The sequence below is a fragment of the Nerophis lumbriciformis genome, linkage group LG05, assembly GCF_033978685.3.
Source record: "Nerophis lumbriciformis linkage group LG05, RoL_Nlum_v2.1, whole genome shotgun sequence".
Classification (NCBI taxonomy): domain Eukaryota; kingdom Metazoa; phylum Chordata; class Actinopteri; order Syngnathiformes; family Syngnathidae; genus Nerophis; species Nerophis lumbriciformis.
Window position 1 is genome coordinate 32,988,071 of NC_084552.2, and position 7,262 is coordinate 32,995,332.

A 7,262-nucleotide genomic window follows, 5' to 3' on the forward strand; every position below is an offset into this window, starting at 1 on the left:
GAAGTGCAAAAACAACATCAGTATCGGATCGGAAGTGCAAAAACCTGGATCGGGACATCCCTAACTCAGATATGGTAACACTGGCGAGCAGTAGAGAATATGGAGTGATTTTTAGTCGACAACATATGTTGCTTTATTCATTATTGAAGTATGTTTTGCCACTCTATGTTGTTTATTTTTAATGAGAATTCCAGTTTATTTTCCTATTTATTATTACATCCAAAATGTGGTTTCTTTCACTCATTCAATGTCCGTCTATTTGTATTTGTGTTTGACTTTCTCTTCTGCTGCTACTGAATTGCATTATTTTAGTTTTACTGAGATTCAAAGATCATCTGTTTTTGTAAAACCATCTCTTCAATTGGTTAGTTTTGTCTGTTATTATTTCTGTTTGATCTCTCCTGAACAAAATGCAGACGTGTCGTGTGTTTACCTCGCACAAGACGCTGTAATCAGTCTTTCCGGTGTTGGTGAAACCTTTCCACAATTCTCACTGGTGGAGCAGCCCCATGCTGCACACCAGGGCATTATTACAGCTCCAAAAACTAACTAGGAAGCGCCCAAACACAGCATTAGCTTAAAGTTAGTAGCAGTCATGGCACACTGTAGTCACGTGAGTGCCTTTTGACCGATTATTGAGGAGATCGTCTGAGTAGGACATGCTCTCTCTTTATACACGACTCTGTCTCAAACAAACAGAAGAAGTATGGAGCTAAATGTAACGATGCGGGGGTCGTTCTCCCAAGATGCAGACGGACTTCGGACACAGCGTGCAGGTAGCACATGGTTTATTTGAGCAATAAATCAGGCGGGAACAAACAAAAGTGTGCTCATAGCACGGAAGGCAAAAGCAAAGGGGGCTAGCGTGGGAGCTAACAAATAAAATGAGCTTAGCATGGAAGCTAGCATAAACAAAAGAGCCTAGCGTTGAAGTTAGTGGGAAAAAAAACAGGAATCAAACCGTCGTTAACTGTTGCATGTAGCAAATTAGGAAGCCAGTGTGTGGAAAGAAACGGGAAGAAATAGCACTCTGATTACTGCCTGGTGGCAGGTGAGTATCCTAGACACTAATCAGAGGCAGCTGAAACCAATCAGCACCCATGGTAAACAAGGAGACACAAAACAGGGGTGCTGAAACAGAACTAAGGGAGTCCAAAAACCAAACACAACATGATCCAGGCAGCGGATCATAACACTAAAGCCTGAAAAAAGTTTCTTAAGCGCAAAAATTATGACTACAATGGTGAAGCTGTATTTTCATTTGCACTTACATTTTTTTGACAGTTTAGCTAAGAAACTTATTCATCATTAATTTAGTTGTCATGTATTTTAACGCAACATAATTGTATGTAAATCATATTTTGTCAGTTATTTATGAGTCCCTTCTTATACAGTTTATTTGGTTAGTACTTATTTTTCCGATCAGCCTGACCTAAGCCTGAAGTTTATGTGTTAAATAAATAGTAATCGTTGTGATTAACACGTTGTCATATCATTTCAAAGTTGTAAACTGTAAGTAGGTTAGATATAATTATTGAGTATCATTAAAATCAAGAGTAAGATTATAATTTGGGTGCACCTCAGGCCCCTCTCTAGTGGAAAAAATGAACCTCAAGGTCAAAAAAGTTAAGAATCCCTGTTTTACATGTTTTGTACTGAACCTGTATTGGATCTAAAAAATATATTTGAAGACAAAACACCAAAGGAATGTTTCTATGTTTTATTTATTTATTTTTTAATTTTTTTATAATGCTCTGTTTGTGTTGTGTTTGCTCGTTTTTTCTTGTGTTATTTTTTAACCTGCCTATTGTACAGCACTTTGGCTACCCCTGTGGTAAATTTTAAATGTGTTTTATAAATAAAGTTGATTTGATATGATTTGATGAATAATTATGTAAATATTCGCTGCATTAGCTGTAGTACCACTTTGTACCTCAAGTGGCGCTAGTGGGTCATTGTTGAGCTAACAAATGAACTGATTATCCTTAAAAAGTAAACAAACTTTGCTAACGCTAATGTAACATTGTGAACTTGAATCACACCCAGATGTGTCCTTCTTTTTTGCCACGCTAGCAGAAGCAAAAAGAAGGAAATGTTGATGTCAGCACTTACTTGAACATACAAATGAGATTAGATCGAGCAACATCACTTAGTTTGACGGCGGCAGAAAGGTCATCCACGTTTAGACACACTTTTTTACCTCCTACATCAAATGCTATTTGTAGAGAAAAAAAAATAATGTTACGGTTACAAAAGTACACACTCACAAATGAGAAATATTGGTTGTAGACCGCTACAACGTACCCCATACACGTGTAGTTGCGCTACATCGTGGTCAAAATGGTGCATTGCAACACACTCTCAGGGCATTCAATCCATTGCAACTGGAATGTTTGGTTTGTCTTACCATTTACCATGAATTGATTAACGTGGACCCCGACTTAAACAAGTTGAAAAACGTATTCGGGTGTTACCATTTAGTGGTCAATTGTACGGAATATTTACTGTACTGTGCAATCTACTAATAAAAGTCTCAATCAATCAATCAATCTTAGAAGATGTTTCACCTCTCATCCAAGTAGGCTTCATCAGTTTGTGCTCATAGACTTAGATTGGTCAGATCTAGTCTAGCGGCTGGTGCCAAAACCCCAAATATTTATACACCAAAACCAGAAGGGTGTGCCTGGGAGTATAAATATTTGAGGCACACCCTGCTGGTTTTGGAGTATAAATATTTGGGGTTTTGGCACCAGCCGCTAGACTAGATCTGACCAATCTAAGTCTATGAGCATGAACTGATGAAGCCTACTTGGATGAGAGGCGAAACATCTTCTAAGCCAAACCAAACATTCCAGCTGCAAATGATTGAATGCCCTGAGATGACAAAGACCTGGATTGATGGAACACACAAAACAAACCTGAGGATTTAGCCACTTATCCGTCAATATATTAGAAACAAACGACCACAAGCGCTACCTAGTGGCAAACATAGTGAACTGCAGTTTCATCCACCCTATTTTCTTACGTACTGAGAAGCTAAACACCAAAAGGGTAATATGCTGCACAAGACATACCTGAAGTTAGCGTGTTTCGCCACGTGTCAGCGTCATAAATATCACATAATATTAAAGTACCAGTGGAGTGGAAAAACAAGTTGCCTCTATATTTAAGCTAGTATCATATATATAAGATTTATGACACCAAAAGACTTCCAAAGTTTGCGGATAAATAGATATGATCAAAATAGTATCAGTCTCACAGAGATTCCTGAGCCATTTCGAGAGAAAATGAGGAAGCCAGTCGCGTGACGTCGCACTAGGAACCAAAGATCCCTTCCCCATCAACATCAACGCTAATCAAGCAGACTTTGTGAGAGCCAACAATGATTACTTTTGGACAAATTATGACACAGAACCTTATATTTTTGAGCCCGAACACAAAGATGATGAGCAATAAGTTTTAGAAAGACGACTGCTACCCGAATGCAGCTTCATTCTGACATTAGCATCCGCAGCAGTGCTAGGTGAGGAACATACAAACTAACCATTTTAAACCATAATACTGTGATATTTTCCAAGTGGAGGAGTTCAAGTACCTCGGAGTTTTGTTCACGAATGACGGAAGAGCGGATCGTTTTCAGTAATGCGGACGCTGTATCGATCTGTTGTGGTGAAGAAGGAGCTGAGCCGGAAGGCAAAGCTCTTAATTTATCGGGCAATCTACGTTCCCATCCTCACCTATGGTCATGAGCTTTGGGTTATGACCGAAAGGACAAGATCACGGGTACAAGCGGCTAAAATGAGTTTCCTCCGCCGGGTGGCAGGGCTCTCCCTTAGAGATAGGGTGAGAAGTTTTGTCATCTCGGAGGAGCTCAAAGTAAAGCCGCTGCTCCTCTACATGGAGAGGAGCCAGATGAGGTGGTTCAGGATGCCACCCGGACACCTCCCTGAGGAGGTGTTTAGGGTGCATCCGACCGGTAGGAGGCCACGGGGAAGACCCAGGACACGTTGGTAAGACTATGTCTCCCGACTGGCCTGGGAACGCCTCGAGATCACCCAGGAGGAGCTGGACGAAATGGCTGGGGAGAGGGAAGTCTGGGCTTCCCTGCTTAGGCTGCTGCCCCCGCGACACAATCTCAAATAAGCGGAAGAAAATGGATGGATGGATGGATATAATATTTCCACTCTTGCTGGGATTATGACTGACGGGACGCTCACATAATCCTGTTTAGATGAAGAATTAATGGCAATTCTGTTAAAAACAGTTGTTGCAAGAAGCGTCTTTTTCGCCACCTTGGTGATGTGAATGTCGTCCAGCCTCTCGGTCCTCGGCCACATTTGTCTACTGCGAGGTGAGAGATGCATGAATCATAATCTAGAATTTACTTTGAGCAAGTTTGAGATGAAGCAGAAGCAGCCCCTCGCTTAGTGAGTCAACAATAGCAGCGTAAGCTAGCATTAGCTCACTGTTGTCAATTCACTGATAAAATAGTCCATCTCAGTTGGTGCGTATAATAACAATATCACTCATATTTGGTTAATTTTCAGGTCACAAAATGTAAATGGGGTATTATTGGCAGTTTCTGGATGTTTTTATAGGGTATAATGAGTGCACTAGAGCAGTGGTCCCCAACCTTTTTGTAGCTGCGGACCGGTCAACGCTAGAAAATTTGTCCCACGGACCTGGGGGCGGGGGGTGGAGGGGTGGTTACTCTATTATTATTATTTTATTTTTTTTGTCATTAAAAAATACAATCATGTGTGCTTACGGACTGTATCCCTGCAGACTGTATTGATCTATATTGATATATAATGTAGGAACCAGAATATTAATAACAGAAAGAAACAACCCTTCTGTGTGAATGGGGGAGGGAGGTTTTTTGGGTTGGTGCACTAATTGTAAGTGTATCTTGTGTTTTTTATGTTGATTTAATAAAAAATAAATATATATTTTTTATTTTATTTTATTTTTTGAAATTTCTTGTGCGGCCCGGTACCAATCGATCCACGGACCGGTACCGGGCCGCGGCCCGGTGGTTGGGGACCACTGAACTAGAGGACCCTCGATCTGTTTACTCAATTGTTAGCTATTTATTTACAATTTTGAACGCTTAAAAAAGCTAAGCATACGTGTTGTCTTACATAAGGATTGTGAATGATAAACAGCACATCTCTTTCCTATTTTTGCGTATTTCCAGTATGACTGATCAACTAACATGGTCAGGAGTGCAGAGGTGTTACTATAGTGACGTCAATCTCAAAATGACTGACTGAATTTGTGGCGTTTTGTGATGTTCAAACAGTGTTTTCACATACTTTGTGGATTGTAAATACAATCGGTTTAATGGATACAAAGTAACACAAATAAATATATAAAGTCAACTTGTTATTTCACTCTACTGGTACTTTAACATTACCGTGCAAAAAGTACCTTATTACTAAAATAGTTACTTAAAGAATACTGAACCTGTGTGGCTGTAGACAACCACAATGTATCGTCTTGGACAATAAGAATGTCGTTGTGCTAACTAGTGGCCAAAATGGTCAATAGCAGTGTCAGCAACACACTTTTTGGCCCAAGTACAATTTTAAACACATTTCAAACATCGGAGGTTAGCATTTTTCAGCTACAAAACGCAAACTTGAAAAGACATTTAAAAAAAAAGAGAGAAATGCATGCCTGGAGATGGGCTGCATCGAGTTGTACGCCAAAGAAGTCTGTAAATATGTGCTGTATATGGAGTATCATGTGTGTGCATTCTGTGTCTTGTTACAGTGGCCAAAAATATTAACTACACCTGTTAAATACAACCCCTGCCTTGTTTTCATAAATACTTAGGTCTACTGTGCTACTGTATTTTAATGCCACCAGGTGTGAATGATTGATGGGTTCTACATGTAAAGCGACTTTGGGTACTTAGAAAAGCGCTATATAAATCCCAGTTATTATTATTATTATTAATGCAAAGACGGCGTCCACAATGTACATCCGAACATGACACGACAATCAACAATGTCCCCACAAAGAAGGATAAAAACAACTGAAATATCCTTGTTTGCTAAAACAAAGTAGATGTGGGATATATCGTTTAAAGGAAGACATGAAACTGCTACAGGAAAATACCAAAAAAAGAGAAGAATCCACCAAAATAGCAGCGCAAGACAAGAACTAAAACACTACACACAGGAAAACAGCAAAAAAAACTAAAAATAAGTCACGGTATGATGTGACAGGTGGTGACAGTACACCTACTTTGAGACTATAGTGGTACTTGAAGAAGCAAGTGTTTTCTGAGGTGGTACATGGTGAAAAAAGTTTGAGAATCACTGCTGTAGACAAGTGTTTTCAACCACTGTCATACAGTGGTTGAAAAACAAACACTGTCATACAGTGTTGAAAAACAAAAAATACAGTCTGGTGTGCCGTGGGAGATTATCTCATTTCACCTATTTGGGTTAAAAATATTTTTTGCAAACCAGTAATTATAGCCTGCAAATGATGTGTTGTTGTTGAGTGTCGGTGCTGTCTAGAGCTCGGCATAGTAACCGTGTAATACTCTTCCATATCAGTAGGTGGCAGCCGGTAGCTAATTGCGTTGTAGATGTCGGAAACAGCGGGAGGCAGCGTGCAGGTAAAAAGGTATCTAATGCTTAAACCCAAAAATAAACAAAAGGTGAGTGCCCCTAAAAAAAGGTATTGAAGCTTAAGGAAGGCTATACAGAACGAAATTAAAACTGAACTGGCTACAAAGTAAACAAAAACAGAATGCTGGATGACAGCAAAGACTTACTGTGGAGCAACGACAGCGTCCACAATGTACATCCGAACATGACACGACAATCAACAATGTCCCCACAAAGGAGGATAAAAACAACTGAATTATCCTTGATTGCTAAAACAAAGTAGATGCGGGATATATCGTTTAGAGGAAGACATGAAACTGCTACAGGAAAATACCAAAAAAAAGAGAAAAATCCACCAAAATAGGAGCACAAGACAAGAATTAAGACACTACACACAGGAAAACAGCAAAAAACTCAAAATAAGTCACGGTGTGATGTGACAGGTGGTGACAGTACACCTACTTTGAGACAAGAGCTATAGTGATGCATGGTTGGTTATGGTTGAAAGTCATATCCAACAATTGCAGCAACAACTTTTTACTGTCAACTGAGTTTCGTTTTTTAATGATTTCTGCTGGTGGTGTGCCTCCGGATTTTTTCAACGCAAAAAATGTGCCTTGGCTCAAAAAAAGGTTGAAA

At 39.6% G+C, this 7,262-nt stretch overlaps 1 protein-coding gene across 1 annotated transcript in view; it reads right to left on the minus strand.

Annotated features, from left to right (window-relative positions):
* Positions 1-7,262, minus strand: part of rassf8b (Ras association domain family member 8b) — a 49,056-nt gene that overhangs the window by 40,706 nt on the left and 1,088 nt on the right. The gene's annotated exons all lie outside the window — the stretch shown is intronic.